Raw genomic sequence first — 14,207 nt, 5'->3', positions numbered from 1 at the left:
AAGAATAAATATTGTTAAAATGTCAATATTACCCAAACCAATCAACACATTCAATGGATCCCAATCAAAATTGCAACAGCGTTCTTCTCAAAACTAGAACAAACTATCCTAAAATTTGTATGGAACCACAAAAGACCCCAAACACCCAAAGTAATGTTATAAAGAAAACAAAAACAGGAAGCATCATAATCCCAGGCTTCAGCCTCTACTACAAAGCTATAATCATCCAGACAGCATGGCACTGGCACAAAAACAGACATATAGGCCAATGGAATAGAAAAGAGAACCCAGAATTGGACCCACAAATGTAAGGCCAACAAATCTTTGACAAAGATGGAAAGAGTATCCAATGGAAAAAAGACAGTCTCTTTAGCAAATGGTGCTGGGAGAACTGGACAGCAACATGCAAAGAATGAAATTAGACCACTTTCTTATACCATACACAAAAATAAACTCAAAAGGGATGAAAGACCTAAATGTGGGATGGGAAATCATCAAAACCCTAGAGGTGTAAACAGGCAACAACTTCTTTGACCTTAGCCGTAGCAATTTCTTGCTCAACACATCTCCAAAGGCAAGGGAATTAAAAGCAAAAGTGAACTACTGGAACCTCATCAAGATACAAGCTTCTGCACTGCAAAGGAAACAATCCACAAAACTAAAAGGCAACCAATGGAATGGGAAAAGATATTTGCAAATGATGTATCAGATAAAGGGTTAGTAACCAAAATCTATAAAGAACTTGCCAAACTCAACACCCAAAAACACAAATAATCCAGTGAAGAAATGAGCAAAAGACATGAATAGACACTTTTCCAAAGAAGACATCCAGATGGCCAACAGACACCTGAAAAAATGCTCAACGTCATTCGCCATCAGGAAAATACAAACCAAAACCACACTGAGATACCACCTCACACCAGTCAGAGTGGCTAAAATTAACAAGTTAGGAAACAACAGATGCTGGCAAGGATGTGGAGAAACGAGAATCCTCTTGCACAGTTGGTAGGAATGCAAACTAGTGCAGCTGCTCTGCAAAACAGTGTGGAGGTTCCTCAAAAAAACTAAAATTAGAACTACCCTACGACCCAGCAATAGCACTACTTGGAATTTATCCAAAGGATACAGGGGTGGTGATTCATATGGGCACACATACCCCAATGTTTACAGCAGCACTTTCAGCAATAGCCAAATTACAGAAAGAGCCTAAATGTCCATCAACTGATAAATGGATAAAGAAGATGTGGTTTATATATACAATGAAATACTTCTTGGCAATGAGAAAGAATGAAATCCTGCCATTTGCAGCTATCTGGATGAAACTGGAGGGTATTATGCTGAGTGAAATAGTCAGAGAAAGACAGATATGCTATATTTTCACTCATATGTGGAACTTGAGAAACTTAACAGAAAACCATGGGGGGAGGGAAAGGGGAAAATAATTTCAAACAGAGTGAGGCAAACCATAGAAACTCTTAAATACAGAGAACAAACTGAGGGTGGATGGGGGAACAATGAGCACTGAGGCGGGCACTTGCTGGGATGAGCACTAGGTGTTGTATGTAACTGATGAATCATGGGAATCTACCCCCAAAACCAAGAGCACACTGTATACGCTGTATGTTAGCCAACTTGACAATAAATTATATTAAATAACAATAATAAATCTGTTAAATTATTATTCCTTCAAATTTTGTTACAGGTCAATTATTTTAATCATAAAATCTATGCATATAAATGATGTCCTTATTATAAATATAATCCCCATGTAAGCCATATGGTCTTATTTGGTCCCATGTCCCTCTAATATGATCAAAGGGAACAAGACAAGAGAATATATTACACATCACAGTAATTAAGTTAAAAAAATTAAATTATGCACCTTGACAAAAAAGAGATATAGGACATTAAAAGATAAAGAGGGGCACTGGAGTTGCTCAGCTGGTTAAGCATCCGACTCTTAGTCATGATTTCTTACAACTGGTGAGTTTGAGCCTCTCATCAGGCTCTGGGCTGATAGTGTGGAGCCTGTTTGGGATTCTCTCTCCCTCTCCCTCTCTTTCTGCCCCTGGCCTCGCCCATGCGCTTGCATACTCTCTCTCTCTCATAATGAAAAAAATAAAACTTAAAAACATTTTTTTAAATTTAAAAAGATGATTTTTAAATCAGGTATATAATGCAGTGTTTTATAAAATTTTAATTCTCAAAAATATTTCAAAAATTCTTTCTTTTCTCATATTCTTCCTAAAAATCTAAGCAGGGTTCTTGTTATCTTAATTTCATAACAGGAAATCTACAAACAACCATCTAAAATTACAAAGAACACAATGATTTAGGACAAATATACTTTACTAAGAAACTTACTAAGTAATCTCTTTCCCAAATATGTATTTGTTAACCTACAGATATTTATGGTTATTATTGTGAACCCAACCTGCGACATAAATTAAATCGCTTCTTTATCTTAAACTGTTCACTGAAATATTTTTCCTTAAAAACCTGTATCTGAGGGGGTGCCTGGGTGGCTTAGTCGGTTGAGCGTCCGACTTTCGCTTAGGTCATGATCTCGCAGTTCGTGGGTTCGAGCCCCGCGTCTGGCTCTGTGCTGGCTGCCAGCTCAGAGCCTGGAGCCTGTTTCACAGTCTGTGACTCCCTCTCTCTCTGACCCTCCCCTGCTCACGCTGTCTCTCTCTCTCTCCTAGAAATAAATAAAACATTAAAAAAAAAAAAAAAACCTGTATCTGAGAATTTTACAAGCCATCAAGGTGGCACCAAAAACAGGATTCATTATTTTCAAAAATGTATTGATGAAAATTAAGTGAACTTCCAGGTTTAGATAGCAGACATCACAAATTTTTCTCCGAAATTACCTGATGAAATTAGCAACAACATACCATCCTTTGGACATTAAAAATAGCAAAAAGGAAAATTTAATATCAGCAAACAAAACAAGTAAAAAGAAATATACAAGTAAGCATTAAAAAACTGAAAACTACTAAGACTCTGGTAAAACAAAAAGGCACACCCTAGTTCAGCTCCAAGCTCACCAAATCTCCAGAAGCCCTACTTATAAAATGACAAATTCTTAATAATTGTCACTATTCTACTCAAATACAGATAGAAGCAAACTGGGTAGTTATTCTCTTCTTCTTTTTTCTCTCTCCTGCTTGGAATAATAAAAATAGCACAATACTCTTTCTGCCTGAAGAAAGATTCCTGGACTCCACAATGAATTGAAGAAATAACCTGAGCATTACTGGAATAATACATGATTCCCAATTAGCTAAAGAAAACATCACTAAAAGCTTTTTTAAAAGACCAGAACTCAAGGATTCTAACAAAAGACCCAATACCTAGGCTGAGTTCTTCCAAATGACCTCCCCATCACAATGTCCCCCTCCCCCACAGCTGTCATCATTGTCCTAGGATACAGAAAAGTAGGTGAATATAAAATATGTAAGCTTAAAACTTTAGTTAAGAAAAGTTGAACCCCTGGGCACTGGTGTTGGGATAGTAAAATGGTGGAACCACTGTGAAGAGTGGCAGATCTATGGCACTATGGCAGGTCCCTCAAAAAATTAAAAATAGCACTTCCATATAATCTAGGAATCCCACCTCTGGGTATATATCCCAAGAACTTAAAGCAGGGTTTTGAAGAGGTATTTGTACACTCATGTTTATAACATCATTATTCTAATAGCGAACAGGTGGGAGCAACCCAAATATCCATCAACACATATGTGGATAAATAAATGTGGTACACAGATACGGCAGAATGATATTCAGCTCTGAAAAGAAAGGAAATCTATCACATGCTGCCACATGTATAAACCTTGAGGGCATTATGCTATGTAAAATAAGCCAGTAACAAAAAGACAAATCCTATATGATTTCACTTATATGAGGTATCAAAAGTAGTTAAAATGACAGAAATAGAAAGTAGAATGATGGTAGTCACAGGCTACAGGTAATGGGGAGCTGTTTAATGGGTACAGAGTTTCAATTATACAAGATAATATTCTGGAGGGCTGTTGCACAAAAATGTCCACATAGTTAACTTTATTGGACTGCATCCTTAAAAATGGTTAAGACAGTAAATTTTATGTTATGTGGTTTTTACAAGTATATATTTTTAAAAAATTTTTAATATACTACAGTTAATAAGGGAAAATAATTTCCTTGTCTACCAAACTGGATAATCAGGAACTAGATTTACCATCCTGCCTGAAAAAAACCAAGTAGACAAAATATAGGCAGCAATACCAAGGCACTGGACATGCCACAACAAAGGACAGTAATCTTTAGGACACAATAAATTAACTATATGAGCCCTACAATTGTCCCAGTTTATTGCCCGATGGGTTTCTGGGGCTTTAAAGCAGGCAGGGGGATTCCAGGTAAATCTCAGCAGTTTCCCTAAATTTAAACACACACACACACACACACACACACACACAGAATAGGTTGTTCAGGGAGACCGAGAGGACTAGAGTTCTCAGGGCAGAGTATGAGAGACAGACAGAGACAGAGAGAGAGAGGCAAAGAAAGAAATATAAATATCCTAAGACAAACTTCCATGAATGTTCAACAGAGCATGAATGTGAGGAAACTACTCAAGGCTGGGGAAAGAACCACTAAAAAGACTTAGAGGGAACCATACAGGCACTGAGACAAGGTTGGGAATAATGCTTGCTGTTAAAAGCCAGATTAATTCACAGGGCATTGGGTACTCAGAAGGATCTTGTCTCAACAGCAGAGACTAATTATCCCTAGACCAACTCTGCTCTTCTCTACCTAACAAATCTTAAAAGCAAGACTCGAAAAGTATAAACCAGTTCCAAGTAAATGAAATGCATCCCACAACAAAGCTCAAAAATATTTATAGGAATATAAAACTATCAAGCCCCAACAAGTTAAAATTTATTTTTTGAGTGTTTTTTTTTTAATTTTTTTTTCTTTATATAATTTATGTATTTTTTATAATTTACATCCAAGTTAGCACATGGTGCAACAATGATTTCAGGAGTAGATTCCTTAAGCCCCTTACTCATTTATCCCATTCCTCTTTCCACAACCCCTCCAGCAACCCTCCGTGTGCTCTCTATATTTAAGAGTCTCTTATGTTTTGTCCCCTTCCCTGTTTTTATATTATTTTTGCTTCCCTTCCCTTATGTTCATCTGTTTTGTATCTTAAAGTTCTCATATGAGTGAAGTTATATGTCTTTCCCTGACTAATTTCACTTAGCATAATACCCTCTAGTTCCATCAACATAGTGCAAATGGTAAGATTGCATTCTTTTTTGATTGCTAAGTAATACTTCATTGTATATAGACACCACATCTTCTTTATCCATTCATCCATCAATGGACATTGGGGCTCTTTCCATACTTCAGCTCTTTCCATACAGTGCTGCTATAAACATTGGGGTGCATGTGTCCCTTCAAAATAGCATATCTGTATCCCTTGGATAAATACCTAGTAGTGCAATTGCTGTGTCATAGGGTAGTTCTATTTTTAATTTTTTGAGGAACCTCCATACTGTTTTCCAGAGTAGTTGCACCAGTTTGCATTCCACCAGCAGTGCAAAAGAGATCCTCTTTCTCTGCATCTTCACCAACATCTCCAACAAGGTAAAATTTTAAGTGTCTAGCAGCTAGTCAAAAATTAACAGGTATGCAAGGAGGCAAAAAACATCTATACATACAACCCATAATGAGGAGAAAAATCAACCAAAAATAAGCCCAAAACTGAGAAAGATGTCAGAATTAGCAAGAAAATTAAGACCATTATAATAGTATTCCATATATTCCAAAAAGTTAAGCAGAGGTATTAAAGACATAAAAAAGACTCAAAATGAATTTTCAGAGGTAAAAACTACAATGCCTGAAGTGGAAAATACTATGAATACAATGAACAGCAATTTAGACATTGCAGAAAAAAAGATTAGTGAACTTGAAGACACAGCAATAGAAACTATCCAAAATAAAACAGAAAGAAGGCTTTTTTTTTTTTTTTTTAAATGAAAAGAGCATTGATAACAAAATCTTCAAACAGGTAAAGGGTAGAAATAATGGTAAAAAAAAAAAATTCTACTCTTAATGAAAATTGTAAACCTATAGATAAAAGATGCTCAACAAACTGTAAACATGAAAAAAACCTGAAGAAAACTACAAGATGGGTGCCTGGGTGGCTCAGTCAGTTAAGTGTCTGACTTTGACTCAGGTGATGATCTCACAGCTTCTAGTTCAAGCCCCACATCAGGCTCTGTGCTGACAGCTGAGAGCCTGGAGCTTCAAATTATGTGCCTCTCTCTCTCTCTCTGCCATTCCTCTGCCATACTCTGTCTCTTTCTCTCTCAAAAATAAATAAAACATTTTAAAAAGAGAAAACTACAAGATATATGAATTTCATATTGCTCAAGAAATCTGTTAGAAATTGCCCCATTGTCTTTTGGTAATAAGTATTGCAGTGGGAAACTTAGACCTTAAATCCTTCATTGTGGGCACATTTAAAAAAAAAAAACAAAAACAAAAAAAAACCCTGCATGTTTGACTTTTCTATCCTCTGTACTTTTCTATACTCCATTCCTTTTACTGAAGATCCCAGATATCCACCCTTCCACCTATCCACCCAGTGTTTTCTGAACTCAAACTATGTATTAGACATAGCTCTAACTGCTGGAGAAATTAAACATACAGTCCCTACTTCATTTTTTTTTTTAATTTTTTTTTATGTTTTATTTATTTCTAGGAGAGAGAGAGAGAGAGCGCACGAGCAGGGGAGGGTCAGAGAGAGAGGGAGTCACAGACTGAAACAGGCTCCAGGCCCGAGCTGGCAGTCAGCACAGAGCCTGACGCGGGGCTCGAACCCACGAACCGTGAGATCATGACCTAAGCGAAAGTCGGACGCTTAACCGACTAAGCCACCCAGGTGCCCCACAGTCCCTACTTCAAAGGAGAGTCCCAGAAAGAGAAGAAAATACAGCAGTACCTAGGTCCAATAAAGAGTTATAGTTTTAATGAGAGATGGCCATACAGAGTGAGTATGTAGCTTATTGTCAGAATACTTCTGATATATTACTAACTATACCGAGACAACAGACCTATTTGGCTGTTTCAGCCAAATAAAGGCATATGGTATAAGCCTAATGAGAAGTAGTTATTTCCACTTGAAGAGTAAGAGAAAGGTCTGTAAGACGCTGGGACTCATAAGTCGAATCCTGAAAGGGACAGTGGATGAGCCAAACTGTATTACAAAGGCATGAAAAATAATGGTTTTGAAGCAAACTGTCCAAAGCTCAGTATAGATGGAGGTTATGTTTCAAGGGGTCACAATCAAAGACAATGACAAAGACATAGGAATACGGGCATGACACAGATATACAGAATATTATGTTTAATAGTGGGTTTCATGCTACAGGCAAGAAAACCATTGAAGGGTTTTAATGAGAGGAAGTAATTAACTGGTCTCTGGAAACCTGTAAACCTCCAAAGTTCATCTCAAAGATAATCCATTCCTTGAAATCCATTCAACTAAGGCCATCTATATGACAAAATGTTCTGGAATTAGCAGCAATGGTGGCATAATCTTGTGACTATATTAAAGACTACTAAATTATACAACTTAAAAGGGTGAATTTCACAGTGTGTGAATTATATTTCAATTTTAAAAAATAAAACTAAATTTTTTTAAATCTTAAAATCAGTTCTTCAGAATAAAGGAAAATGATGGAACCCCAGATACAAAGCATACGTTAAATGTCAACTATATACATTTAATTATGCACATTCTGTAACTATAGGCACAACAAAATGACTAAAAGATACAGCAAAATGTTAAAATGTAACCTCTTCCTGACAGTTGAATTTTTTCTACTTTATGAGAGACTTTCTAAAATTCTAACAATGAGTATGCATATTCCTTACGAAACATTAACAGTTGAACAGACATGCCATTTTTCCAAGATTCTTGATATTAACTTTGGTGATTAACTGCTATATTCTCTTCTTGGCCTCAATATAAAATCGACTGAATTTCACTGGCTGTTTCAAATAAATTAATGCCATATTTCTAAACTCCTATTTTCCACATTTTGTGGGTCAAAGAACATAATTTAGAGAGCAAAACAAAAGCTTCAATGCTCACATCTGACAGCCAGACAATTAGGTAGTTTGAGTTATTCTTGGATTTGGAATTTTACAAAAACAATTTGCAAATGAAAATGCAGAAGAAACAGGAAACTACAGAGGACTATTTTAATTAACTAACTGGAAAAACAGATATGGCAACTATAATTCTGGTCCAAGTAAACTGACATCATGAATCATATTACTATTTTAAAACTTCACAAGAGTCTATTATGCAGTTTTCATTTGTCCAAGTTTGGGGTGAAAATAAATAGTATTGCTCAGTTAAATCTGCAGATGGTTAAACATCTAATTTTTAAGCATTATTTCCTACCTGGAATGCCCTCAGCCAGTGTCGAACAAAAATCTCTTTCTAAAGAAATCTTTCCATAACTAATGCCAATTCCTCTATAAAACATCCTTCATTCCAAACTAACTAGATATAATTATTTCTCCTCCAAACCATCACAAGACTTCTGTAAAATACCAGTCAAGTTATTGTTTTCTTCGAAGGTCTCCCCTGTCACTACCAATTTTTCTCCACGCCTACCCAATGCAGTAAAATGCCTCAAGGGTGAGGCCTTCTTTTCAACCCTCGGCATTCGGCACAGCAACTGGAACATGAAAGGCACTTAAAACTGTGAGTTCAATGATAAACTATGCTAAACTATGTCAAATGCTGTAACTTAAAAGTCTTTCTCTTCCTTTTATTTTATTAAGTATAATGCTAAAAAAAAACTGTATTATAAATGAGGGTAACAAAAACAAAACTATTCTTGCTGTTCCTTTGAACTAACTACCAGAGCTGTCACACTGGCTGTGCAGCTTTCAAACAGCAAAACTCCAGGGCTGCCAGTCATACCGTGTGTGTGTGTATTTTACACATATGCACATACATACAAATGTTTATACACAGATACATGTATGCGTCATTTTATTACAAAATGACATTTACTACGCACTGCCACAGGAATGAGAATTTACTAGCAGTCCCAGCGTACACAGTACAAATAACTCTTTGTTTTGTGACTGTGTTTACTCTTCTCCATCTCTGCCACTCCATCCAACGATGCTACCCTCATTCTTCCTTTTGTTCCTGCTCCTGGTCATCTTTTCAAACTGGACTCCTACCAACAAACATTAGGAACCACCTAATACATTCCTTGATCTCACTTCCACTGCTCTTCTTCACACGATCTCAACCTCTCCCCCTCCCTCAGTCACATCCTGAACCTTCTCATCACCCCAAACTATATCTCAGAAGTGACTAATTCAGGGGCACCTGGTGGCTCAGTCGGTTAAGTGTCCGACATCAGCTCAGGTCATGGTCTCATGGTTTGTGAATTTGAGCCCTGCGTCAGGCTCTGTGCTGACAGCTCAGAGCCTGGATCCTACTTTGGATTCTATGTCTCCCTCTCTCTGCTCCTCCCACGCTCACACTGTCTCTCTCTCTTTCTCTCAAAGAGAAAAGAAAAAAGAAGGAAAAAAAGGTGATTAATTCAAACATCTTACTCTCCCATCACAGTCTTCCATCTTCTGGTTTGCGTACTCCAATAACCAGCTAGTAAATAAAAACAAACCATACGGGATGGGGGCCACAAGCATTCAGGTCACTTGGAAAGTGGGATTCCCTCTGTTAAACAAATATATATTTTATGCATGTGATTTTCATCAGAATCATTCTATCATTGAGAATTTAAGTAAACATTCACAAGCCACTCCCTGTCATCCCAATAGTGGATAAAAGCCAGAAAAAGGAGCAAATTTCATCTGATTTAAGACAAAAAAAACATTCTCATACAAATTCCAGAGAATTATTAGCTACATATTACTCAATCTGGCTCATGAAAAAGATTCAACATTGAAAAAAGTTTGGAAATTTTTTACATGGAAATAGTATCCCTATAGAAAGGGAGACCTGAAGTTGTGGGAAGTTTTATAATAAAGATGTTCAGTCCCTTTTTCCTCCAAAGAAAGGCAGTGAAGGTGTGGCAAAGAGATAAACTGTACAACCTAACACAGCAGAGAAAGATGAACGGTCTGAAGACAAGCCTACCAAAGATTACTCTGCAGAGAAAAGTGTAAGCTTATTGTTGCACAGATTTGCACATGAAGTATAGCCTAACTTCTTAATCAAATAGTCTATTCACCCAAAAGCTAAAGAGAGCAAATTCTAAGCAGCAAACCTCAGAATGGCCAGGAGACTGGGTGCACCTGGACTGTCAAACATGAAACATGAATCCTGTAGGCTAAAGTCACAGGATTAAAATCAACCTAAAACTACCACTGAAAGACCAAAATATTAATGGAATGAAAAAACAAATCAAGAAAGGAACAATGATACATAAGGGAACCCACTATACAATAAAAATAATATTATCTAATTCAAAAGGAAAAACAGACACAACAAAAAACGAAAAATGGATTAGCTGAATGGTGTTGAGACAACAGTTTAGACATTTGGAAATAAATAAAATCATACCCTTATCTTACTCCTTTTATTAAAATGTATTTCAATATTTCAGATACTCAAATGTATTTAGATATACAAATAAAACCATACAAGTACAGAAAGGAAATACAGGTGGGTATTATAATAATTGTAAAGTAAAAATATGAATAGGAAGAAACATAAGTAAAAATTTCCTAAAACGTAACAAAAGTCAAATATTAAAAACTAAGATGTGCCTGCATGGCTCAGGTGGATTAGCGTCCAGCTCTTGATTTTGGCTCAGGTCATGATCGTACAGTGGTGGGATCAAGCCCCATGTCAGGCTCTGCTCTTACCCTGGTTGGGGTTCTCTCTCTCCCTTCCTCCTTCTCTTTCTGCCCCTCCCCCTCTCACACAGCATGCTCCCTCCCTCTCTCCTAAAATAAACATTAAAAAAAAACTTACGTTTGTAATTTTACATACATAAATTTGCCTATATAAATTTAAACTTGTGACGCAGAAAACACCAAAAAGTAAAATACACTTTTTTCAATATCCATGTAAGAAATACCATAATGGACAAAAACTTCTTATAAATCAGTAAGAAAAAGGTGAAAACCCAATCAAAAAACATATAAAGGATCTGAGCCAGCAACTCACAGAAGAAATAAAATAACTCATAAAGAAGTAAAAAAAAAAAAAAATTAAACCCCATTAACAATTCATATAAATGCAAAAAGAGGAAAACATTTATTTTCTCTGTCTCAGACACTCTTATCAGCAGCACTTTATGCACTATCCAACTTAATCTTCACAACACCAAAATCTAAGTACTGTTTTTAGCTTCCCTTCACTACAGATGAAGAAACTGAGTAAATAATTTAAATCCTTCATAAAATAACTGATAAAGCCAGTAAGGCACCATCAGTTAAGAGTTAGGGCTCTTATGGAACTCGATGATGTTATGCTGAGTGAAATAAGTCAGGCAGAGAAAGACAGATACCATATGTTTTCACTTATAAGTAGATCAGTAGAAACTTAACAGAGGACCATAGGGGAGGACAAGGGGAAAAAATAGTTGGGGAGAGAGAGAGGCAAACCATGAAAGACTCCTGAATATTGAGAACAAACAGAGGGCTGACTGGGGCTGGGCGGGGGTGGGGGCGGTGATGGGCATTGAGGAGGGCATTTATTGGGATGAGCACTGGGTGTTTTATGGAAACCAACTTGACAATAAACTATGAAAGAAAAAATAATAAACTCTACAAGTATACTAAAAAAAAAAAAGTGTTAGGGCTCTTAACCACTATGCTTTACTGTCCCATAAAATAGAAAAAAGTCTTTCTCTCATCAAATTAGAAAATATTCAGATTTCAAAACCTAGTGTTTAAGACAATGGACACATGCTTCACAAATGGTTGGTAGAACTGTGCGTGTGTTCAAACTTTCTGGAAAGAAGAATACCAGTTACACCTGTCAATATTTATAACTGGCATGCCATAGCATGGGGAACAAGGTATAGCCTACTACCATCCCTTTCTTAGAAGCACTACTCCCCTTGCACTCCAAGTGGTAGTGCTGTCAGTGAGTGACCAGCCTCCACAGTCACCTTTGCATGGATATATAACTAAGACAGGCCTTTTGAAGTTCTCCCTGGGATTGACATATGGATGTTGGAAGAGAAAGAGTTCTCTTTCTGCTTACACTATAATGCAACTTACTTCTCATGTAAAAGAGCCTTCATGCAGAATGAGACCAAATAGACAAGTAAAGCAAAGAAAAACAAAGAAACTGGCCAGTATCTTTTGAGCCCCAAGATCTAGCCAGAAGCAGTCCAAGCTGAAACAATGATTTCTGTCAAACGAGTTCTTTCTTTCCTCAGTTACTTTAAGTTGGACTTTAGTGACTTACAAACAAAAGTTTCTTAATACCACATTATAATCTCACCTCTAAGAATCTCAACTATAAAACTGCACAAATGTGAAAGGATAAAGATATAAAGATATGCATTCAAGTGTCTTATTTAAAAAAAAAAAAAAAAAGATCAAAAAAAAAATCAAAATGCCCAGCCAAAAAGGACTGGTTAATAAATTACAGGGGTGCCTGGGTGGCTTAGTCGGTTAAGCGTCCGACTTTCGCTTAGGTCATGATCTCGCGGTTCGTGGGTTCGAGCCCTGCGTTGGGCTCTGTGCTGACTGCCAGCTCAGAGCCTGGAGCCTGTTTCACAGTCTGTGACTCCCTCTCTCTCTGACCCTCCCCTGCTCACTCTGTCTCTCTGTCTCTCTCTCTCCTAGAAATAAATAAAACATTTTAAAAAATTACAGAAATGTTTCTTAAACTTGCCTAATTAGAATCACTTGGGCACTTTTTTTTTTTTTATAGTTTACTTGAGAGACAGAGAGAGAGTATTGGAGAGGGGAAGAGAGAGCGGGAGAGAGAGAATCCAAAGCAAATCCATTCCATCAGCAAAGAGCCCAGCATAGGACTCAATCCTACAAACCGCGAGACCATGCCCTGAGTCAACATCAAGAGTCGGATGCTTAAATGACTGAGCCAACCAGGCACCTCTCACTTGCGCACTTATTAAAGCACAGATACTCAGGCCCCTGGGAGAGTCTAATTCATTAGGCTGTGGTTGGGCTATTGAGATGGGTCATGTTTCTAAAGAGCATCCCCTAAAATTTTCACAGTCAAGATACTTTGTATACCCCAAATTAAGCTGTTTACATATATACTAGTACACCATTCAGACATTTATGTGAGAAAGGTGTCCAAAACAAACTGCTACATGTGGAAAAAAGAAAGATCACAAAAATACATGTAATACTTGGTTCTCTTCATACAAAATGTGTGTGTGTATGTGTATGTGTGTGTGTGTGTGTGTGTGTGTGTGTGTGTGTCCCCAGAGTATTCATTTTAACCAAGGCAGAGGTTCCAGCATTATTCAGAATCTTACTGGGTCTCAACTACCCTAAAGAATCTATGTTCTGAGTTACTATTACTAGTAAAAATGTTACAGGGGGACCTAGGTGGCTCAGTCAGTTGAGTGTCCAACTTCGGCTCAGGTCATGATCTCCCAGTCTGTGAGTTCGAGCCTCACATCAGGCTCTGTACTGAGAGCTCAGAGCCTGAAGCCTGCTTCAGATTCTGTGTCTCCCTCTCTCTATGTCACTCCCCTGCTCACACTCTGTCTCTCTCTCTCTCAAAAATAAACAAAAACATTTAAAAAAAAAAAAGCATGTTACATCCCACACAAGTAGACATAAGATTGAACACTGTGGCACAGAGAAAAGTCTGGAATAATGTTCATCAAAACGGTAACAGAAGTTACTCCAATGGTAGGTTCAGGTGATTTTTAAACCAGATTTTTTCTAATGTTCTATATAATTTTAAATTTTGTTTATTATAAACAAATATTTTCAGAATTGGTTAGGAGAAATCTGTATGGGGGAAAATTAAAATATTTTCAATCACGTAATTTTATGGATTATTAAATATAGATTTTCTGAAATGGAAAACTTCTTATTACCTTTCAAAATTCAAATGTAAAAGTACACTGGTTGTTTTCAAAGGCATGATTCTCTTCAAAGAGCCAAGGGAAAATGTTATATGTTGTATCACTTAATTAAAATTCAATTTTGACAAGTTA

The 14,207-nt window shown here is 36.9% G+C and overlaps 1 protein-coding gene across 1 annotated transcript in view; it reads right to left on the bottom strand.

Moving 5' to 3' along the window:
* Positions 1-14,207, bottom strand: part of RNGTT (RNA guanylyltransferase and 5'-phosphatase) — a 325,730-nt gene that overhangs the window by 220,729 nt on the left and 90,794 nt on the right. The gene's annotated exons all lie outside the window — the stretch shown is intronic.

Source organism: Hyaena hyaena, unplaced genomic scaffold (genome assembly GCF_003009895.1).
Source record: "Hyaena hyaena isolate Hyena2069 unplaced genomic scaffold, ASM300989v1 scaffold_66, whole genome shotgun sequence".
NCBI classification, from domain to species: domain Eukaryota; kingdom Metazoa; phylum Chordata; class Mammalia; order Carnivora; family Hyaenidae; genus Hyaena; species Hyaena hyaena.
This window is presented reverse-complemented; position numbering and strand designations above follow the sequence as displayed.